This window comes from Camelus dromedarius, chromosome 16 (genome assembly GCF_036321535.1).
Source record: "Camelus dromedarius isolate mCamDro1 chromosome 16, mCamDro1.pat, whole genome shotgun sequence".
Taxonomy (NCBI): Eukaryota; Metazoa; Chordata; class Mammalia; order Artiodactyla; family Camelidae; genus Camelus; species Camelus dromedarius.
The window spans coordinates 19988375-20011841 of NC_087451.1; the positions used below are offsets into that span (position 1 = coordinate 19988375).

The following is a 23467-nucleotide window of genomic DNA, read 5'->3' on the forward strand; positions in this document are numbered from 1 at the left end:
GCTCGGACCCGCCGAGTCGCCAATCTCCTTCCCAAGGCCCTAGTTCCCAGGCAGGCCAGGCTGGGGGCCTCCCCGGTCCCTGGGCCGCATCTGCCCACCGCAGGCCCACAAAGACCCTGCGAACGCCGGGACTCCGCGCCTGCAACTTCCCTTCGACCCCATTCCAGGCCGATTTTATGGGATCAGGGTGTGACCCCAACTGCAGAAGGCGAGGAAGAGACTCGGCGGCGAGCCATTCCCAGATCACTTACACAATAAAGGGAGCCCGAGGCAGGGCTGACCCTCCCCCCGGCCGCCCTGCTGCAGCGCGCCCCCGCCGCATTTCCCGCCTCGCCCCCCCAAACCGCCCGGGCCTTGCCCGGCGTCAACCCCCGGCCCCCGCCGTCCACAGAGCGCGTGGTAAGACGCCCCCGCTCCCGCCCTGCTTCCCCAGGACCAGCGGAGCCCGACCCTCCCCCGGGCTGGCGGCCGGCTGCTCAGACCCTCATCCGCCGCGCGCCTCCCGAGCCGTGAGCAGCCTAGCCCTCCGGTCCCTCCACCCCACAGGTCCCCGCGCGCCGCCCGCCTTCCGAGCCCGCGGCGAAGCCCTGACGGCACTCGGGGTGCTGGACCCGGCCTAATCTACCCTGCAACCCACCCAGGGGCCCTTCCCGTCCAGCGACCCCCACCCCCAACTGGGATGGCGCTTTCCAGCCCGCCCCAGGACTCCCTCCCCTCCCAGGAGGCAGGCACAGACTCGGGGGACCCCCCAGGACCCCTACCAGGGCACGAGGGCCCCCAACCCCGCGCCCCAAGGATCCCGCACGCCGAGTACCAGGTCCGCACATGCCCACCCCCAGATTTTCATCCCTAGCCCCCGAGGGCTCGTCCTCTCGCACACCCAGGCCCGAATCCCTGCAGGGGTCTCACCCTCAAGACCTCATTTCCCGGCTCTCTAGGGGTCTCTCCACCCACTGGGGTGCCGTTACCCACCCCACAAGGTCCTTCCTCGCACGAATCTACGGCCGCCGCAGCACAAACCCTCCGCCCAGAGCCCCTTCTGTCCTCTCTAGCTCCCGCTTCAGCTTCGTTCCTGCCCTCCAGAGTCGCCCGGGGCCCCAGCCCGGGATCCTTCCCTCCCCCACAAAACCGTCCCCCGGTCCCTGGCCGCCGCACTCGGACCCCGGCACCGCACCTCTCACCTTCAGCCGAAGATGGTGGCGCCGGCGCACGTCCCCAGCCGCGACCACAGATTCGGCGCCTCAGTCCCAAACCCACCGCTGCCTCCGCCGGGCTCCTTTAGCACTGCTACTCCGGACTGCCCCACCCACTCCCACCCTCATTGGGCCAGCTCCACGCCCGTCACCACCGCCCCCAGACCCACTGGTCGGTTTGCGCGCCCATCTCCAAGGGAAGACGTTAGCAACCCGAACGAAGCTACCTTCCCGAGGTCCGCTCCCTCCACCCACCTGAAATGATGCTCATTGGCTCCCGCTCCCAGCCCAGGCCGCCGAAGCCCCCATCTCATAGGCTGGGCCGCACGCCCGTCAGAGATTCCAGGAGGTGCGGCCGGGGCAGTCGCGGGCGATTGGCTGGCTCGGGCGGAGATGGACAGCTGAGGCTGGCTGGGCGCCCGGCGGTCCCGCGGGGCAGCGGGTGCGGATCCCGCGGCGGCCTCGGCTGTGCGGGCGGTGGGGCAGGTGTGCCGCGGCAGGAGCCCTGAGCTCCGCCTGGACGCGCCTGGCCCTGGCGTGGGGCCGCGGCTCCAGCCCAGTAGGGCGAGCGCCTCGCCGCCTCCTCTGCCCGTCGCAGCCGGCGTGTCCCGCAGCGGGACCGGCTTCCACCGCGGAGTCGCTGGCCCGGGGCGCTGCCTGTAGGGGCGGGGCTGGAGCGCGGTCCAGAGGCCTGACGTCACCCCCGGGGCTGCGGGGGTTGGGGGCCCCGGCTCTGCGGCTCACCTGCAGTGGGGGAGGGGAGGCAGGCTGGAGTGCAGCTCTGCCCATGCGCACCCGCTCTGCAGGGGCCCTGCTGCGGTCCGCTCTCAGGCTGCTGTCGCGACCCCGGGCCCGGCCTGACCCTGCTCAGGCTGGCGGAGCGCCGGGCGCCGGACAGCTTCCTCCGCTGCTGCGGTTTTGGGTTTGCGAGAGGAGGGGCCTCCCTACGCAGCCTCCAGGCCGGGCTGAGATTCCAGAAGATTGAGAAGCGAACCCACCTTGAAGAGGAGACTTGGGAAAAAGACTTCACCTCGTTAATTCGTTCGTTCATTTATTCGTTCATTCATTCAAAAGAGGTCCCTACGTGAGAGGGGCTGTGAGGAGGTTCTGCAGGTCTGTCTTATCCCCTAGGGCCTATAAGCTTTTTAAAGGCCTTAGAAAATGTTTGAGACTTGCGGAGTGGGGTGGGGGAGGCTCCAAAATGAGGAAAGGAAACCAGAAAAATCAAAGTTAATAAATATTTAATGAAATGTCTGCAATATCTAGTCAACTGCAACACGACCCTTAAATAATTATATATAATTAAGTTTAAGTCACAAGAATGATTTACTCTTAACAAAAACGGAACATTATCAAAATCTTTTCAAAAAAATTTTACAGCAAGATGTAGTTATTTTGTGTTGGATATGGGTGTATTTTAATACATAGGATTAATTGGCCTACCCTAGGAAAACTTCCAGTCTGGTAAAAAGTGAATAAAGCAAAAAAAACAAAAAAACAAAAAAACAAGGCAGGAAATGATAAGGAGGGGTTGGTGGAATTCAGAGAAGATTCCAAGGCCGCTCAGTGCACAGTCCTTCCTGGGGAAGTCGAATCAGGTCCTGTATAGTCCTTTGTCCTAGTGCATCTGATCCCCCACCCCCACCTGGGGCTGGAGTGAGCTGCCCCTTGGCCAGGTGTCTTGTGACTTGGCTCCATGAAGAAGTCTGTCCTTCTAAATGCAGCCTGCACATGGAGTACAAGTTAACTTACATAGTATGTGAATGGTATTCCTCTTCTGAATTAAAAAGAAACACACAAATTCTTTTTAGAGAAGACCAAACCCTCCATCTCTAATGCCTGAGCCTCAGCTTTGCTAGCTACCAAAGTCATTTCCAAATTCAGTGTTCCACACATTGAACATTCACACACAAACACCCCATCAGTCACCAAGTCCGTGGTTTCCCATCATTTTAAAACAAACTCAGTGGACCATCAGAAGAGGAGGGCAGGAAGCTCACCAGAATTCAACATCACAAGATGTCAGTCTTGATGAGAAATCAGCAACATCCCTCCACCCAAACTCTCTTCCCAACTTCCCTTTGTCTGTTAATGAAACTAGCCTTGAAATCTCTTTGATTCCTTCCTCTCCCTTGCTCCCACAGTGTCCCCCTCCACCTCTACCAGCCAGCCAGCCAGTCTCATCTGACTCAGGTCTCACCCTGTGGTGCTCCATCCCAGAACCTGTTGCCATTTTTATCAGGACAACACAGGATTTAAGGCCACATAGACCTGGCTTTGAATCCATCTCTGCCATTTCTAGAGCTTTAATCTTTGACAAATTCCTTAACCTCATCTCTAGAAAGAGGATACAAATATATAGGATTCGTTCAACAAATATGTAACAGGATGATTTACCAGAAAAAAAAGAAGTAGCATTATGGACATATAGAAAAGTCTCTCTTTTTGTAGTCTACAAGTTCATTACAAAAGAATGGGAAATCTTTGTCCTCTCTCCATAGTGATTTTTGCTGGCTGTCTAGGCTGCTTTTACCCCTAAAAGAAAAAGGTCACAGACCATTGTTATTTGCAGAGTCTAGGTCACAAGTCCAAATTCATTCCCTCAGGGCAGTTCCAGCCCATGAACCTGTTTCGTTCTAAGCTGTTTTGTGTTCCATCTGTACAGGGCTGATATGAAGCATTTTTAAAAAAAATTTGAGTGAATTCCAACATTTAAAAATCAAGAGCTGTCCAATGTCATTAGCCATTAGGGAAATAGAAATCAAAACCATAATGATACCACTTCGCACCCACTAAAATGACTATAATCAAAAAGGCAGACAATAACAAATACTGGCGAGGATGCAGAGAAACAGAAACCCTCAGTCACGTCTGGCAGGGATGTCAAATGGTGTCGCCACTCTGGAGAGTAGTTTGCTAGTTTCTCCAAAGTTAAACATGAATTTACCATGTAAGTCACAACTCTATCCTTAGGTATCTACCAAAAAACAAAAACAAAAATAAGACATATGGACACCAAAGTTGCACACAAATATTCATAGCAGCATTATTCATAATGGCAAAAAAAAAAAAAAAAAGGAATGTCCAGCAACTGGGGAATGGGTAGACAAAGTGTGGTACATCCATTCAATGAAATACTATTCAGCCATTAAAAGGAACAAACTATAGATTCGTGCAACAACATGGATGAACCTTGAAAACATGTTCAGTGAAAGAAGTCAGACACAGAGACCACATATTGTATGAGTCCATTATATGAAATAGCCACAAAAGGCAAAGCTGTAGAGACAGAAAGTAGAATAGTAGTTGCCTGGGGTGAGGACAGGGGTGGGGAGAAGAGGGACAGCACAGGGATTAAGAGTTAATACATATGAGGGATCTTATTGTGGTGATGAAAATGTTCTAATATTAATTTATAGTGATGGTTACACAACTGGGTATATTTACTAAAAATTCATTGAATTTTATACTGTGAATCATGATTTGAAAAGTATACCTTAATAAGTAATGTTTTTAAAATAAAGAAAAAAGAGTTACCTCAGGAAAATCCAGATTTCTGGCTTCCCTTGAAAAATCTGGAAGACCTGGAAATTCAGCACCAATTGGCTGATGCCTGAGCTGCTCATTTTTAGATAAAGCATGTGTCCCCCCATGTGCCTCTCTCCCCACTACTCCCTCTTGTCTCTTAAAACCAATCTACTTTATTCATTGACATCCTTTGCCTGGTCTTTTTAGGCATCTATTTGAGTTTTCAGTCCCTGTCATGCCTGTTGAGGGATTTCATGTCACATCATTCCAGAGAGATAAGAGGAGGGGTGATATTTTTGAGTTGAAAAGCTGTTTCCCTGACTGGTGAAGGAGTAGAAGGTTTGGGGTGTCTGTGAGAAGTACAGACAGGGGCCCCCTTTCAACACAATGCCTGGAAGTGGTAGGAACTTGGGGCACAGGCTGCTGTGCTGACCATCTCTCAGCCCACCCTGGGCAGTCATTCCTGATCGACGGGAAGGATCGGCACTCAACTGTGGCATCTTGAAACAGAAGGAGGAATGGTTAAAAACAAACAAACAAACAAACAAAAACTCCAATGAACTGAGAAAGAAGGAAACTTCTAGAATTTTCCTGGGCCCCTTAAGCTCTGGAGTTGTTTTTGGGTGGGGGACCCACAAGAGGTTCCTGAAAATGACTAATTTAAGACTTCTCACCAACCACATAGGATAAGGCTAACTCTGATTTAATGACTTAGAAAAATGAAAGCATGATAGTCCTTGCATCCTAATGTCTCAGAGCAAGTCATACCTGTGATAAATGCTTATTGAGTGTCTTCTGTGTCTAGGGACTGTTCCAGGTGCTGCAGAAATGCCTCTGTCAAAATAGGCAGGGTCCTACCCTGAAGGGGCATACCATCTAGCCGGAAATATAAACAGACAGATAATTATAACAGAGCAAGGGTTCTTAATCTGGACTCCACGAAACCTAAAGAGTTTTAGGGGTTTTATAAAACCTCTGAAGTTGTATGTAAAATGTATTGAGTTCTTTTTTTTTTTTTAAAACCCTAGGGAGATGATCTACAGTTTTTAGTAGAGTCTCATAGAGGCCTCTGATCCAAAAAGGTTGAGAGAATGCAATCTAGCATGAAAAGTACTCCATTATGGAAAGCAGAGCAAGATCCAGGGACACGTAAGAGGAACATTTAACCCAGAATGGTGGCAGGGGTGAGGGTCGGGGAAGTTCCAGAAAGTCTTCTTAGAGGAAGTAATTTTGAAAACAGAATCTGAAGAATAAGACATTAACCAGACAACCAGGGGAGAAAAATACTTTCAGGGGAAATGGCACAGAGAAGAGACAGTACAAGGCTTTCCAAGCTCAGAAAGAAGTGCAGAGTAGAACAAAGCCAGAGCAAAGTGAACAAGCGTGGAGGCGTGTGTAACACAGGACCGAGGAGGCAGGCAGGGGCCAGATCGTAAACATGTATTTTATCCGGAGGACAGTGGAGGACTATGGGAGAGTTTTAATTTGAAGAGTAAAATGACCAGGTTTGTGTTTTAGAAAGATGCCTCTGCTCAGAATGTAGAAAATGGGTTCAAATAGGGTGGGGGGAGGGAGGGAAACCAGTTAAGAGGCTACTGCAGCAAATCCAGCCGAGAAATGATGGTGAGTTTATAACTTATTAACCCAATATAAAAAGACTATTACATTTCAACATGTAGTTGATTAAGAAATCACTGATAGAATATTTCACATTCTTTTTCTTGTGCTAAGTGCTCAGAATCCGATGGGTATTTCGGACCTACAGCATATTTCATTTCAGATGAGCCACATTTTAAGTGCTCAAGAGCTGCATAAGGCTGGGGGCTACCATAGTGGACCCCACGGGGCTAGGCTATTCACTCCTTGCAGGAAAAGTCAATGTTTTCAGCTGTGTCACCAGGAACTAGCTCAGTGCTTGAGACATAGCAGATGCTTATTGAATAGAAAGGTGGATGGATGGATGGATGGATGGATGGATGGATGGATGGATGCAGCAGTTGGGGACTGTGGGCTGCTCAGGCAAGGATGCAAGGTCAGAGAAAAGTGATACTAGGAAACGGTGGGAAGTAGTAGCATTTGACTAAAGTATGGAATACATGCTGCAGGAAAGACAGTGGGAAGTGATCCTGGAGGTCCCTGGAACCCGACATCAAACCCTATACACATCTGGGGATTCCCAAGCTTCCAGTGTAATTTCCGTCAGTAAATATTTAAGAAACAAATGAAAAGAGAAGTGACAGGAAGAGACAACAGAAAGGAGGAAAGGAAGCAAAAAGAAAAGGAAATGTTAGCAAAGTGGTAACAGTTGCTGGTGTCAATGTTGGCAATTAACAACCAATAGGAGAGTTTCTTAGAGGGTCCAGGTTGTCTTGATGGAAAGAGGAACCCGTCACTGGAGGCAAACAGCTGAAGAAATCTGAAGGCTGGTCAATGGTTATAAATGAAGATGGGCAGGGGTGGGGAGGATATAGCTCAGGTGGTAGAATGCAGGCTTAGCACGCATGAGGTCCTGGGTTCAAAACCCAGTACCTCCATTTAAAAAAGTAATTAAAATAAATTAGCCTAATTATTACCTCCCCTCAGGAAAAAAGTGAAAGCAGAGTCCTTGGTCTCAGAGGATCTGCTGGTTCCTAGGGGATCAGACCTGGTGAGAAGGGGGAGAGTTTTGGTGCAGAGGGTCCCAGTTGGAAATCAAGTCTGATTCTTTTTTTGTTTTGTATTCAATTTTTTTTCTTAATGGGGTTTGTCCTGAGGTACTTCCCACAATCTAGATTTTGCTGATCACATTCCTCTGATGTGGCTTAACGTGTCCTTCAGTCCTCTCTATTTTCTGTAAATTTTGTAGTTGGGTCCAGAGACTTGATGATCCCAATTTCTTCAAAAAATAAGTTGCAAGGAAAAAAGAAATAACAACAAAAAAGATGAGGCTATGCTATCGAATTGAAAGAGATTTAAAAGCCATATCAACCAACTGCAACGTGTAACCCTTTTTTGGATCCTAATTCCAGCAATCAAATTCTAAGTAATATGTGTGTATATATTATATGTAATTATGAAACAAATAGAAATTTGAGAATGTTGACTGCATATTGGATTATTATGAGTTATTGTTAATTTTTTATGTGTGGTTATGGTATCAGGATTATAAAAAGTCCTTTTATTTTTGAGATGTACATGGAAATACAAGAATATGGTTTCTGGGATTTACTTTAAAATGGTATGAAAGAGGGGCAGTGGAGGTGGTACATGAAAGGAGTTTGGCCATGAGTTGTTGAAGTTGAGTGATGGATTCAGGGGAGATCATTCTCACTTGTTTTAATCAGTCAGGCTACTATAAAGGAATTCTAGAGGGGTGGGTATTGCTGAATAGTAGAGCATGTGCTTAGCATGTACGAGGTCCTGGGTTCACTCCCCAGTACCATCCATGAATAAATAAATACATAAATACATACATAAATAAATAGAATTCCGTATAATTGATGGTATAAACAACAGAAATTCATTTCTCATAGTTCTGGAGGCTGGGAAGTCCAAGGTCAAGGTGTTGGCACATTCAGTGTCTGGTGAGGGCCCAATTCCTGGTTTATAGATGACTGTCTTCTGACTGTATCCTCGCTTGGCAGAAGAGGAAAGGGAGCTCTCCAGGGTCTCTTTTACAAGGGCACTAATCCCATTCATAGTGCTCCACCCTCATGACCTACTCACCTCCCAAAGGCCTTGTCTCCTAATACCTTCACAGTAGGGGTTAGGATGTCAACATGTGAATGTGGGGGGGGGGACAGAAACATTTATTCCATTGCATGACTAATCTCTCTGCTTTTGCATATATTTCAAATTCTCCATAGTAGAAAATTTAAAAATTATTTTTGTTGACATGATTTCTACTGGAAGGGCTAGATTGTAAAGGAAAGGAAATGAGGTCCTAGAGAAAATAAGAAATTTCTCAGCTTGATTTTCACAATCCGGCATACTCTGATCTCAGCCTGCCTTTTCAAGTGCATGTCTCCTGCCCCTTCAACACAGATGTTTCTCCCCATAATCACCTTTACTTGGCCTTCTCCATCTGCTTTGTTTCTTTCTGGTTGTCCTCTCCCCTTTGCTTATGTTATTTCCCACTGGAAGGCCCTTTCTCCACGAATCCACCTGGCCAAGTCCTCTCCACCCATCAAGGCCAAGCTCCAAGTTCACCTCCTCCCTGAAGCTTCTCTGAACATTCTGGCCAAAATTTCTTTGAATTCCTACTGTACTTAAAATTATTCTATTTTCTGCCTGTTCACATACTTTCCCCTCTAAATTAAAACAAAAGCTTCTTCAGGGCAGAGACCATCCTGAACTGAAGGCCGGACACAGAGCAGACCCCTAACACATATTTAATACATGGCAAATATCTGTTCAGCTTATGATCCCAAATCCATCTCTACTGCCTTTGCAGTCTATTCTCATCCTTGCCCTGACGACTCAGCAAACTGGATTAATCCCAGTTCTTTGAACGTATCCATTACCCAGATTTGATCACAATACTTTCTCTGCCAGGGCCTTCCCCACGTCTCCACCTATCGAAATCGTAACCATTCTTGGAGGCTTATCTCATGTACCTCTTCCCCCTAAAGGCTTCACCTCTACCTCCATCCCACCTCCAGCCTAGTCAAATGTGATTCTTTTCTTCTTTTATTTCTAAAACAGTGGGTTTAAATTCTAAAACAATTTTGGCAGGAAAAAAAAATCACTGACCACTTTTAGAATCTCATGGAAGCTTTGGATCCTCTCCCCCCTCCCCATTGGCACATGTGCACACACAGTGTCATAGTGAGGAGGCTCATGGACCCAGGTTCCATTCCTGCCCAGGTCCCTTCCTGATAACGCTGATCATAATCTTTCTGGGGCACAGGTTATTTGTAAGTAAATGCTTTCTTCTAGACTCTGAATATCTTAAAGGGAAAGCCACACCTTGCTTAACTTTGCACCCCCATGGCACCTTGTAGGATGTTGTATACACTGTAGGTTCTTGAAAAGTAATGGTTGCACAGTCAAGTTCAACTGATTGGATGATGTTGTAGATTCATGTTGAATAATTATGTAATTAATCAACCTCATGCTTTCTAAAAGCTGTTCCTGGCTCAGCTCATTTTAGCTTTTCTAATTTGCTTATTTACTTTTTTAATTTAATTTTTTTTTTAATGGAGGTACTGGGGATTCAACCCAGGTGCATGCTAGGCATGCGTTCTACCACTAAGCTAATCCCATCCCTGTGTTTCTTTACTTCTTTTTAACTAGGGACTTCACTGTGGCCTGACCAGGGAACACGGTCAAAAGATGGTTTTCAGATTTGTGAGGCTGCTGAAAATCTTAGGATATTTGCAAGGCATTTGTGGCAGAGGCTGGAACACTAACTGGATTTTTTTTTTTTTTACTTGACTGGACATCTTTCAGTCCTGCACTCTTTTGGACCCAATAGGGCAGCAATTATTAGACTTGCCAGGGCAAATTACATCCTACAGGCACTCTGGGATGCTAGCTGGGCTCTCTCAACAATATTCTACATGAGGATGGATCTGTTGTCTTGGCAGAACATGTGGTCTCTTCCATCATTGGTCTCAGGGGCCACTGAAAGGCACCATTTGCCCAGAAACCCTTTCCAGTGGGCTTGCCATGGCACTGTCTGCCTATCTGCCTAAATTTCCCACCATTCAAGTGACTCTCCTGCAACAGCCCAGAGTGACGGAGTATCACCATAAGATACACATGTCACCTGAGAGTAAAAGGAATCGATTCTCTCCAGGATTGTACTTGTATATGAGCATGAATGTTCTAGTCAAGTTTGCTAATTTTCTTCCTGGAAGAAGTCTGGCCACAGGTGGCTGGGAAGCCATCGAAGGGACCGCTGGCTGCAGGGAGCCCTGCTAAAGCTCTTCAGTGTGAGAAACACCATGGGGGAGCTCAAGTAAAGGCCCTTGTTCTCCCTGATTTTAGAGTCAAGTTTCATCATTCGTTGTGCAGTGTTTCTGATGCATTAGGAAAGGGCGGTTCCTGCTCTGCCCTTAGAGGCTCTCATAAAAGGAGATTTCCCAACTTCCTTCTATTGAAAACACTGATAGGGGAGATATAACACTATTTTCCATATCAGGTATGTGAAAGTTGGCTGGTGGGAAACACAGGGGCCCTGCCCAGCAGCCCCGCTTTCTCAAAGGAGCTCCAGACCCTTCACCTGCTCTTTAGGTGGACATATAGGAACCACAGAATCTAGATGTCTACAGATGGAAGAGGCTGTAGAAGCCACCGAGTCATCATTTCATGGATGGTGTACCAAATCAGACACTTGCCCAACAGCACAGAGCAAATCAGTGCAGAGCTAGGACTCAGCCCTAAGTCACCTGCCCACTCTCCACCTGGGGTTTTCTGTGTGTCGTCATGGACAGCCACAGCAATTTTGTGGTGCACCTACTATGTGCAGAGCTCCCACTGTGTGCAGAGAAAAATAATAAACAGCATCTCAGGAAAAGGTGCAGAATTTAGAGGGTGCTGGCGTGTTAAGTAGGGAGTTGGGGAGAAGTGGGAAAGAACTCATGGAAATAGGGGGAGGGTAGAGCTCAGCAGCAGAGTGAGTGCTTAGCATGCATGAAGTCCTGGGTTCAATCCCCAGTACCTCTTTAAGAAAAAAATCATGGAAATAGGGCTTGTGCTCATCTTGGGCGGAAGTGTGGAGAGGATGGCACAGAGCATCAAGATGATGGGGAGACAGGTCTAGAAGCCTGGGGGAGATTTAAGTAAAGGGATGCTCATTCTTCCCCCAAATCGTGTATTCGCAAATCACAGAGACCTCCAGTTACTTTCTCTTCTCCACAAGGCCTGACAATCTGTGAAAATACCTAAAACTTTTTCCAGGTCCCCAGCTGGAGGGCCAGAGGCTCCTGGCTCAAGCTAAAGCAGGTAACATCTAGATAAGATCTAGGGCAACGGTTAAACAGAGACGCTTGGGAGACACAGCAAGGACAAATCCCAGCTCAGGAATGACCTGACCTTGGACGAATCACTTAACCTCTCTGAGTCTCCATTTCCTTCCTATTTGCTGGGGGTCATGACGTTCAGGAGCCACTGTCCATAAAGTGGTAAACATAGTGCCTGGCATGCAGGTAACCCCTCAGTAAATGGAAGCTGTTATTCCGGTACCTTGCTCCTCTGTCTCCCTAGTCCTGGCTCCTGAGTCAACAGGAAGTTGACCTAGAGACAAATGAGCTCCCCAGAACATACCTGGAGTCGAGCCCCATTAAAAGCTTATCTTGCTTCATAGCCACATCTTTCATTTCGGGGAAAATCTGGAAGAGCTAAATTGGGAATGGAAAATTTGCATCTGACAAAAGGTATGTGCAAACACATGTTTGCAAATGAGTCAAGGTTTCAAAATACTCCTTCTATGACAGATGAGTCAAGCCCTACACAGTGGTCTTACTATTTACCATGCATGACGGCACATTCTCTCCGCGTCAGATAGGGTCGTTTGCCAGGAGTTATATTGGAAGGAGTTACTCATTGGAAAATGTGGCCACATTGCCCAGACTGAGATCTGAACTTGGACTTCCAGGGATTTCACCCAAAATAAGCTGAATTCCTCGGTTATAATTGTCAAAGAAACACAGCCAAGGAATCTGTGTGCAGACCAGCGCTGATTCCTGCTGGGAAAGTGTGGGTCCAGGCAGGGGATTCTCGTGGCTTTGAGTAGAACCCAGGGCCCCGGGCTGATCTGACCCGCACGGTATTTGTCATTTCTGCCAAGGACTGCCCGGTTGGTCATCACTCCTCCTTTGATCCAATTATCCTCTCACTCCCTCAGCACCTATTTTATGATCGCCTAATAATAATAGCAGCTAACAACTGTTCAGCGCTTATTGTGGTGCCGGACGCTGTGCTAAGTGCCTTGAATGTGGTACCTCGAGTCTTCCCTCCAACAGTCCATAGGATAGGTGTTACCATACAGCAGTAGCTCAACTGCAGCCAAGATGCGGGGGGAACGTAAGTGATTTATTTTGTTATAACTGATCAAGTCTTCTTCCTGAGTCCCCAGCTTCCTCCACTCACATTTGAGGGTGTTGGGGAGAGGAACTAAGTGGCCAATCCATTTGAAATCTCTGTCTGATCTGATAATTTAAATAATCCTTTTGGGTAAGGCTCAGTCTCTCAGACCACCTGCCTCCCCAACTCTCTCTCTCAATCTCTCTCTCTCATTGTGTTGGGGTATGTGGAGGAGGGTGTGTGGTTCACTCCACCTTGCAGTTGAGGTTTGTTTTTTTTTTAATCTTTTTTTTGTTTGTTTTTTTGGGGGGGGATAATTGGATTTATTTCTTTAATAGAGGTACTGGGGATTGAACCCAGGACATCATGCATGCTAAGCATGTGCCCTACTGCTGAGCTCTACCCACCCCCGATGGTAAGCTTTGAAGTTGCTGGTGTCATGTCCTCTGGCCTCTGGGGAATGTCCCACATTGTCTCATTTAATACCTCAGCACATGCCATTCTCTTCCTCCTATAACCTCTCTGAGACCACATTCCTCAACCTGGCTTTCAAGTCTCTCCCCCCGAGGAGTTGGAGTCCCACCTTCCAACTTTCTCTCATGTTTCCAGTGTGTTCCTCAAGACCCCACTTAGATCCGTCTACACTTTAATAAGGCTGTTTGTGCTCCACAGCCTGATCATTTCCTATCTCTGAACTTCTGGGGCCATTATGTCTAGCGATTAATTCTGTACTCCTTTGAGATCCCTTTTTCCTTAATGTTTCACAAAATTGCTTATACCCCTGTTGTTGTTTAAGTGTTTAAGCTCCTTTGGGGGCATGGATGATGCCTTATATTTTGTTGAACCTCTATCCTCCACCAAATCTAATCCAGGGTCCACTGCAGAGAAGGATTGTGCGTGTTCACAGACAAAAGATTCACATCCCTAGTGTATTAGGAGCCTCGAAAACTTGGGAAGAAAATAACCAGTAACACCACAGAAAAATGGGCTAGAGATACAAACAGAATTCTTGGAAAAAGAAATGAAAATAGTCCTAAATCACATGAAAAAAAAATGCTCAAACTCACTTGTAACAAGAACAATGAAAATTAAAACTACACAGATACGATTTCCAACCTACCAGATTGGCCCAAATGCAAAAGTTTTATAACTCACTCTTGGCCAGGTGGGCAGAGGGACACGTGACACTAGTGCGGAGCTGTATTTCATTATGTAAGAGTCTACTGCACTTGTGCTGGGAGGAAGGATTTGACAAGGTAGTTCACTTGTCATTGCTCTAACCTGAGCACTTTCCTTGCTCAAATCTTCTCTATAGTTCAGAGCTGTGTCTAGTGTGGATATGGAGGAACATCTCCAGTGTCGGCAGCAACATAACCCACACGCGTTCATGGCATTTGGACATAGTCACTATTGTTTCAAGGCCAGAGGGCAATTCATTTTAATAGCTCTAATAGTACTCCATCGTATGAATGTACTACATTCTATTTATTAATAAATGCATTTGAATTTTCAAAACAAAACAAAACAAAACACAAGAACTGTTTCCCTGAGGCCTGAATGGTGTTAGTGACGAGAGAAGGTGTTTAGGGCCCTACATCCCACTGTAGCAGTGCTAAGTGCTGGCAGACCAGTGTCTGAGGCACCCACAGCTTCTTTATTACGTGTATTGTTTGTGTTTGTGACAAGTGGAGCCCTCTACAGCGTGGATTCTGGAGCAGAGATCCAGGGTGGGAATCCCTCTTGCCAAGTTCTAAGGGAAGTTCTGCTTTGGAGTCAGATCCAATGAAAAGAACAAGGTGGACAAAGTATGTACAGGACCTAAGAATGGGTATATCTTTTTTTTTTTTAAGAAGAGAGAGGGAATAGGATGAAGAGCCAAGGATAAAAGCTGGACTTCTCTAAATATACCTTGCTTTGTAGATATGACTTTGGAAACGTGACTATTTTATATAACTATAATGAAGAGATTTTTTTAAAAGAGTCTTCACTAATCTAAAGTAAATGAAAAAAAAAAACCTCTATCCAATCTGAGGCATAACCACGCAAAGAAAAACTATTCCAAGTGACTTTAAAGCATAGAAACTTGAATATACATTCTTAGTGGGATAATCTTAAGGACAAAAAAGAACTGTGAAAAAGGAGGGAAGAAAGGAAGGAAGGGAGGGAGGGAGGTAGAGGGGGAGAAAGAAAGAGAGAAAGAGAGAGAAGAAGGAAAAAAGGAAAGAAATGTTGAACCATCTTCAGTAATCATACTGCTCGTGGTAGGGTTGGCATTAACTCTGCTATGTGTACACAGTGGGTTAAAGCAGATGAGTAATTCTGTTATATTGTCAAGAACCAGGATTTTCAGTGTGGGAGACAGTGTAGGAGAAAGCAGGTACATATGTGAGATAGGTGAGGTTAAGTAAACACTCTGTAGTACAGAACTTGAACTGGAAGTTTTAGTAAGAATTGATAAAAACATTTTGTCATTTAAAAAAAGTATTTCCTAGCTCTGCCCATGGAATAGCCTGAGAAACAATGGTCACCCCTAGAGCAATGAGCACCCAGTGCTACAAATTGTGGTCTACAGATACTACTCCCCGCTAGCAAGACCAAGGCTCCTTGGGAAAATGGCTGAGTCCAAGCCTGAGGCAGGAAATATACAAGATGAGCTTGGAACGTCTTATCATAACAGAAAGCAAGGAAACAAAATATCAAAAACTACTAAGTTGTGACAAAAGGACACAGGACTGAGCTTGAAAAGGCTCCCTCTGGCCAAAGATGGGAGGCACAACTTCGGTGTCATAATGATAAGAATGGCAATGAATTGAAACATGTTAAATACGTTTAAATACATGAGTTCATAGTGATTAAAGTAAAAAAAAAAAGTGAATTCAGTGGCTACCTTCAAAGAGGACAAGGAGAAAAATCTCATGATTTTTGAAAACAGGTAAATAGAGTTAAAAAAAAATCAAGCATTTATCTTGCCTTTCCTGCAGAAACTATACCTCAGGATAGCCAAAGAATCGATGAGGGAAAAGTGTTGTCTTTATGAAAGTATTACAGTTAACAAATGACAAAGGAATGATAGAATTAGAATGTCATTGCTTTACAACCCACTGGGAATACTGGATCTAGACAAGAATCATTAATGGATGCTAAAGTCACAACAAGAAGACCAATGTGACATGGGTCTCCTGATGGAAGCACATAATCCAATCTCTGAGCTATTCTTGTCCAAAAATTAAAAAAAAAAAAATCAAACCTAAATCTGATGGAGCCTATAAGTCTCACTATTAATTTACCAGAAATACAGAAGACAGAGAAACATGGTAAACATCACTGTGGGAAAGCAATCTGAAAAATTCTGGTTGTGGAATTTTAAAGGACAAACATTCTGATTTCCTCAACAATACATTGCAAAAGAATTAAAAAGAAGGGAGAAAGATATGGAAGAGAGAGCTGTGGATTAAGATCAAGAGACAAAACACTTATCAGCAAACATAATATATGGACCTTATTTGGAATTTGATTCAAACAAACTGTTACATATATATGTAACAATTGGGGAAATTTGAATACTCATTATATATTTGATAATATTAAGGAATTGTTAATCTTTTTGTTGTGATAATAATATTGTGGTTACTTTTTTGAAAAAAAGAATCCCTATCTAGAGATAAATAATGATATGTTTAAGACAAAATAATATAATGGTGGGAGTTATTCAAAATAATCTGGGAGGCGGAGTGGGTAGTGTTATCACTGAAACAAGATTGTCTATGAGTTAAGAATTGTTGGAAGCTGGGTGAAAGGTCATGGTGGGGGATGGTCATCAAACTATTCTCTCTTTTGCTTATGTTTGAATTTTCCATAATAAAAAGTTAAGAATAAATAAGATTTAAGAGGTGTTTTTCAGTACAAAAATAGTGCATGCTTTTTGAGACCCATCAGAATAATATAGGAGCCTAGAAGGTGAAAGGTAAAATCGCCTTAACCTCTGACCCTTGACCTCAGCAGTAATCACTACAAACGGTTCAGTAGATTCCGTGGTAATACTGTGTGTTACTCTGAGAAGGGAATGGACTCCTTCATCCTGTTGTGCTCAGGCTTAGCCACGGGACTTGTCTGAGCAAAGAACAGAGACCCAATAAGAACCAGAACGATGTCCCGGAAAGTTGGATCCCAGAGTGAAGATAACAGAACCAGCCCACGATACCCTGGGACATGTGACAAGTAAACCTTTATCGTGCGTGGCGGACACCGGGATTTTTGCAGTCATTGATCACTGGGACAAACCTCTCCCATCCTGAATGATACCATATCCTTCCTACTTAAGTACGGTGGACAGGAACAAACAGAAATTTGATCAGAAGCTGTACGTAAATCCTCTTCTTCAAGCCAAAATATTATACTAAATGTAACCTACTGGTTCTCCCATTTTTCTCTTCCTTCCCATCTGCCTTTAAGATCTTATAAGAAAAGGAACTAAAAGTTAGTACTTAATGATTTATATTACGTAACTTTTAAACTACGTGTAAAGTGTAAATTGGACAGCAAATGTCTATCTTTTTTTCTTTTAATTATTTTATTTTGGCAGCGGGGGGAGGTATTTAGGCTTGTTTATTTTTAGAGGAGGTACCAGGGATTGAACCCAGGACCTTGTGCATGCTGAGCATGTGCTCTACCACTTGAGCTACTCCCTCCCCACAGCAAACTTCTGTCTTCATAAAATAAAATTTGTTTCTTATGAATCTTGCAGGTAAGATGTAGGGTTTTTAAAGAATGAGTGGTTTGGCTGCTTTCAGGTACACCAATTCCTCTACTGAACTCATCTCTATTTGAAGTCCTTTGGAATCTTCAGTGAAAAGTAATTTTCTAATTGCCAAATACATTAAGAACTCCATTAAAGTGAATAGAAATCACACACAAAAAAATCTTTTTGACCTTTTGCTGTGCATCTATAAAACAAATTTTTCCACAAATATTATACATATTACTCTCCAGTTTGCTTTTTTTTTTTTTTAAGTCAATAATATGTCGTGGGCATTTCAGTCTACTTTGAAAGAAAACCCATCTGAGTTTTCAAAGGCCCAAAAAGAGTTTCCTAAAGTCAGAAACTTCTGTTTCTTTAAAACCCAAGTCAATGGAGAGATTCTCCAGAGAAAACACACGCGGAGTGTGTCAAAGTGTGAATTCCAACATTAGAGCCCTCCTTGTTACTGGAGTATGATCGGCAGTGGAGTTGCCTGATTCCACATGCTTTTCCTGACCAAGAAAGGCAGGAAATCTAGGAGGCTTTAAAGTGCCTGTCTTTCTCTTTGTAATCTTGCAGGCACTGCCTGTGGTTGGAAGCGAAATCCTGGATTTCCTCCACAGCTTGGAGTCAGAGGGCTGTTACTGCAGTTAAGAATGCAGCTGTAGTGCTGGGGGAATCGAGCCCTTGGTTTCCGGTTATACTATCAAATTCAAGTTCAAACTGGCCTCCTGGGCTCCTTATAGCTGATAATGGTACCTCCGTGTTGCCAGGTACACACACCAGAAACCATCTCTTTCTCCAAACCACTAGCTCATGAACTCCACTGGGGCAGAGATTTTTATCTGTTTTGTCCACAGCTGTGTCCTCAGTCCTGTGATGTCACCCCCTACGATTTAGCTTTGACCTGTCATCCTCTCATTCCCAAAGTATCCGACGGTACTCTGACTACCCCGATGCACACACACAACATGAAATACTGTCTCATCTACAGGCTCTTCTATTTCATTAACAGCAGTAATATTAATACTTTTTATCGTATGAGAAGCATTTGCATCAAAACAAGAGGTTTCAACAGTAGAATTCACTACCACCACCTTAGACTGACTACAGGGATGCCCTCTAGCATATCACACATTTGAAGAGCCCACTTATATTAATCTAAAATAAGAAAGGAAGGAATTGAACCCTCTCCAACTGGTTTCAAGCCAACCCATAGCCACTATGCCTTTCTCAATAAAGAGGCAGCAGTAAAGATTTACATAACTTCGTCAAAGTTAAATCATAGGTGAAAACCCTACATATCTCTATGGCACATCCCTTTCAGCTAGGCTTCCAAACGCAACATCACTTACCATAGAAGAACAACTACATTTTCATGACCACGTACTAATCACCATATTCCTAATTAGCCCCTTAGTCCTATATATTATTTCACTTATACTAACTACTAAATTAACACACACAAGCACCACAGATGCACGAAAAGTGGAGACAATTCGAACAATCTTACCAGCTATTATCCTCATTCTAATTGTCCTGCCATCACTGCAAATCCTTTACATAATACATGAAATTAATAACCCCTCCTTGACTGTAAAAACAATGGGTCATCAATGATATTAAAGCTATGAATATACATATTATGAAGATCTGAACTTCGATTCTTATATAATTCCAACATCAGACTTAAAACCAGGAGAGTTGCGATTATCAGAAGTGGATAACCGGGCAGTACTACCAACAGAAATAACAATTCCAATGCTGGCCTCATCTGAAGATGTGCTACATTCATGAGCAGTCCCTTCATTTTGATTAAAAACAGATACAGTCTCTGGACGCTTGAATCGAACAACCCTGATATCAACATGACCAGGTTTATGCTACGGACAATGCGCAGAAATTTGCGGGTCAAACCGCAGCTTCATGCCAATTATCCTTGAAACAGCGCCATTAAAATGCTTTGAAAAATGATCTGCATCTATATTGTAAATTCATTAAGAAGCTAAATAGCATTTACCTTTTAGGTTAAAGAGTGAGAGTTTAAGTCTCCCCTTAATGATCTGCGTCAGCTAGACGCATCAACATGATCTATTACTATTCTAGCAACACTTTTAACCCTGTTCATTATTTTCCAATTAAAAGTTTCAAAACACATTTATACATCAAACCCCAAATTAAAAATAAACAAAACACACAAGCAGATCACCCCTTGAGAGATAAGATGAATGAAAATCCATTTGCCTCTTTCATTACCCCAACAATAATAGGAATCCCTACTGTAATTGTAATCATTGTATTTCCAAGCATGCTATTTCCTGCTCCTACTAGGCTGATCAATAATCGCCTTGTCTCTATCCAACAATGACTAATTCAAAGCAAATAATAGCTGTTCACAACCACAAAGGACAAACGTGAACACTAGTACTTATGTGCCTTATTATAGCTACTGGTACAACAAACCTACTAGGACTTCTGCCACGCTCATTTAAACCTACTACACAACTATCAACAACTCTAGGTATAGTGATGCCCTTATGAGCGGGGACCGTGCTGACAGGCTTCCGCAACAAAACAAGAGCATCACCAGCTCACTTCCTGCCCCAAGGAACCCCAGTGCCACTTAGTCCTGTATTAGTAATTATTGAAACCATTAGTTTGTCCATTCAGCCCATAGCATTAGCTATACGGCCAACAGCCAATATTACAGCAGGTCACCTATTAATTCACCTAATCGGGGGAGCAAGCCTCGCATTAATAAGTACAGCCCTTATTACATTCATTATCCTAGTTTTATTAACAATTCTTAAGTTTGCTGTCACCTCCATTCAAGCCTAAGTATTTACACTGTTAGTGAGCCTACACCTACATGACAATGCATAATGAGGCACCAAACCCATGCACACCACATAGTAAATCCTAGCCCTGGATCTCCTAACAGGAGCCTTACCTGCCCTTTTAATAACATCCGGTTTAACTATATGATTTCATTTTAATTCAATACTCTTATTATCACTAGGCCTGTTACCAATATATCAGTGGTGATGAGATAGTGCCCAAGAAAGTCTATTCAAGGCCATCACACACCAATTGTCCAAAAAAGGACTTTGATATGGGATAATTCTTTTTACTGTCAGAAGTCCTCTTTTTTACCAGGTTCTTCCCACTGTTATTACGCATGGTGGACTGAAGACAGCTACCACGTTTTAACAGTGCTCCCATTGAGATGTAGGGTGTATGACCTCAATTCTTGAATCTGGGTGGACTCTGTGATGACTTGAACCAATAGAATATGGTGGAAGTGATGCATGGTGGGAAGTCTCCAGGGCCACAATTTAAGAGGCCATCAATTTCCATTTCCTGTTTCTTGGAACTCCCACTCTGATAGCCCTGGGCTGCTGGACAGGCCCTGAGAACACATGCAGAGGGAGAAGGCCCCAGCCGAGACCAGCCTCCCAGCCATTACTGCCCAGGAACCAGACATAAGAGTGACACTCTCTTGGACCCTCCAGAGCACCTCAGCCTACCTGCTGAATACCATTGAGTGACTCGAGCTCGGTGCTGTGTGGGACAGAAGAATCATTCAGCTGAGCCCTGGGCTGATCCACATGACTGCAGCCGAGTCCAAATTTCCAATCTACATGATTGTAAAATATGACAAAACTGTTGTCATTTTAAGCCATTAGGTTTTGGGTTGATTTGTTAATGCAGCAATTAATAACGAGAGCATTACTCGTCTTGGGACCTGAGAACTTCTTACCTGGAAAACTGATTCCTGCGCTCAGTCTTCTGCCATTCCAACCATGCTCTACACTGCTCAGTCTGTCTTCACGAAGAAACTGTGAGGCTCCTGTTTTAAAATTAAAAAAAAGTTATTGTCAACAGAATACAGCCCAATCTCTTTAGCCTGACTCCACTGGCCTTCTAAGATCTGTCTCTGAACTCAACTTTCTAAGTTATCCTGTTCCTCCTATTTCTTATGTTCTAGCCAAATTCAACTTTTGGTCTACCCCCTTGACACCCCATGATTTTTATTTTGTTCACGCAGTTCCTCCTCCTGGAATGCCTTTCATCTCATCTGTGTATGTCCACATCCTACTTGCCTTCCATTGCCATCCAAGAATACCCATCTCCCGAGTGGAAATAATCTCTCTCCTGCATTTCTATGGCATTTTGTCTGGGCCTCTCATACCACGTACCCTTTTCTGCCTTTTTAACATTATAATTTTTAACCATGTCTTTAACTTCCTCATAGACCCGGGCATCCTGGAAGGCAGAGTTCACATCTTATTTACTTATTACTGAAACTAGCAAAGCCCCCGGCTCTTGGTAGATCCTTCTTAAAGAGCTATTGGTCAGATAGGAGGATAAATGGGTGGATGGGGCAGATACATTTGCTAGAACCAAGATGCCAGGCTTCAGGTTCTCTCTCCATTTCTCTGCTCAATTTTCTTCCGTCTTGGTTTCTTTCAGAGGCAGGCTCTGCCAGGTGGAGGCACAGATGGTCCCTAGCCAGCTCACTCTCACACCCTACCGGTTTAGCACCCGTGCCCGAAAGAATGCTTCTCTTTCCCAACAGTTCCAGAAAAAGTCTAGAGATAAGGACTCACTAGACACCTAGGAGGTCTTTCCCTGAGCCAATCACTGTGGCCAAAGGGATGGACTGTCCTGATTGTCTAGTTTTTGGAGACCCCAGGAGTGTGAACTGGAGGTGGTGGAGGAGAGAATTATCTTAAAGGAAAATGATGGGGCTGTTACCAAAGGAATGTAGAATGGAAGTTGGGGAGGGAAAACAACAGATTCCACCCCACCCATCCTGGAAGGAGACACCAAGCTCTACTTTAAACGAGTGCTTTTCCTCGCGCTTGGCATTGAGCACCAAATTTGCTGGACCCTTAAAGAGAACTGTGCCAACCAGGTAACAGGGTACCTAGGGCCCATGAAAGCTCCACTCCACTGGCTCTGCCCCCTCCCCCATCTCTACTCTTTATCCAGACAATCTTTCATTTGTCTCTGATTTGCCCAAACTCACCCATCATGTCTTACCATCATCTTTCCTGGCTCACTGTTCCTTTTAGCACCCATGAGCATGAAACACAAGAGCTGTTTACTGCCACTTCCCTGCCCAACCCCACAAGTACTGCCACCACATACATCGTTGGTCTGCTATTGGCCATCTGGAGAGAGTCAATCCGAACAGAGAAGAAATAGGGCCTTGATGATATTGCCTGAGCTCCTGAAGCCAGCTATACCTGAAGCCGGCTATATCTGTTGTGGGTTGAACTGTGTCCTCTAAAAAGAAATGTTGAAGATCTAACCCCTGGTACTTGTAAGTGTGACTTTATTTGGACATAGCATCTTTGCAGCTATGAGCCACTTAAGATGAGGTTGTACAAGTGTCCTTATAAAAAGATGGGAGTCCTTATAGGAAGAAGAGAAGAGACACGGAAATAGACACATAGCGAGTAGGCCATGTGATGATGGAGGCAGAGACTGGAGTGATGCGTCTACAAACAAAAGAATGCTGGCAACACCGGAAAGGGAGAAGGGCGTGGACCAGGACCTCCCCTAGAGCCTCCAGACAGGGGGAGAGAGCCTCTGGAGGGCACTAACCTTGCTGCCACCTGGACTGCAGACCTCTAACTTTTAGAACTGTAAGAAAATAAATTTCTGTTGTTTAATGTCACCCAGTTTGTGGTCATTTGTTAGGGCAGCTGAGAAGGAAACCCACACTATTCCACACTATCTCCTTTCCCCTCAAACATCTATCAGACTCATCATACTTCTGACACCAGGTGTGAGAGCGTTCTCCCACACTGAGCAATTCCCTGACACCAGCTGCGTGTCCTATAACTCAACGCAATTCTGACACTGTCTACCTGGAGATAGCATCAGATTCTACAGGTTAAGGGCTCAGTCCTATAAGACTACTCCCCTGTCCTTCTGGGGTTTTAGGGAGGCTTCATTAGAGAAACACGATTGATTAAATCATCAGTCACTG

At 44.7% G+C, this 23467-nt stretch overlaps 1 protein-coding gene and 2 pseudogenes across 6 annotated transcripts in view; 2 read left to right on the plus strand and 1 right to left on the minus strand.

Annotated features, from left to right (window-relative positions):
* MYH10 (myosin heavy chain 10) overlaps window positions 1–1502 on the minus strand; it is a 118776-nt gene extending 117274 nt beyond the window's left edge. For 2 of the 6 annotated variants that reach the window (XM_031467645.2, XM_064495244.1), the window contains exon 1: window positions 1449–1501. The gene's annotated coding sequence lies outside the window, so the exon portion shown is untranslated. Of the gene's footprint in view, window positions 1–1181; window positions 1363–1448 lie in introns of those variants that run through there. The other 4 variants (XM_064495243.1, XM_031467650.2, XM_064495245.1 and 1 more) reach the window with 4 other exon arrangements.
* Window positions 1503–18698: 17196 nt separating this feature from the next.
* On the plus strand, window positions 18699–19440 carry LOC135323219 (cytochrome c oxidase subunit 2-like; annotated as a pseudogene).
* Window positions 19441–19690: 250 nt separating this feature from the next.
* Window positions 19691–20416, plus strand: LOC135323220 (ATP synthase subunit a-like; annotated as a pseudogene).
* Window positions 20417–23467: the final 3051 nt, after the last annotated feature.